This window comes from Nannospalax galili, unplaced genomic scaffold (assembly GCF_000622305.1).
Source record: "Nannospalax galili isolate Female #2095 unplaced genomic scaffold, S.galili_v1.0 scaffold86, whole genome shotgun sequence".
NCBI lineage: Eukaryota > Metazoa > Chordata > Mammalia > Rodentia > Spalacidae > Nannospalax > Nannospalax galili.
Genome location: NW_008354174.1, coordinates 416,830 through 417,429, shown reverse-complemented (window position 1 = coordinate 417,429; position 600 = coordinate 416,830).

The window sequence follows — 600 nt, the reverse complement described above, 5'->3', positions numbered from 1 at the left end:
TTTGGGATGTTCTGTGTGATATACACACAAAAAAAAATCAACAAATTTTAAAAAATGAATTATATTTGAGGAGAAAGCATAAAAATTTATGTCATGTTAATTAGTAGAGGTGATAAACATTACCACTGAAATCTACCCAATGACTTTATACCCGTACTCAGGAGCCAAGGATCCGAGTGCAAGCGACTGACTAGTAATAATCAGATACACAGAGATTAGAGATGCATGTGCCAACATCTCAGTGTTAGTAGCAAAAACAATTGAGTCTTTTTGTAAGAAGCAGTATATTTTAAAATGAAATAGAGATCTTTTTTAAAGGTTAAAAACTCATGCAATTTTATGTCTTACAGGGCTTATACTGAGTTCAATATTGTATAACTGTATTAATTCAACAGTGAACCTAAAAATTTTATAGCCAGTTTTGAAAGAGCTTTATCTTTGCTGTGGAAACGTGTTAGTAGCAAAAACAATTGAGTCTTTTTGTAAGAAGCAGTATATTTTAAAATGAAATAGAGATCTTTTTTAAAGGTTAAAAACTCATGCAATTTTATGTCTTACAGGGCTTATACTGAGTTCAATATTGTATAACTGTATTAATTC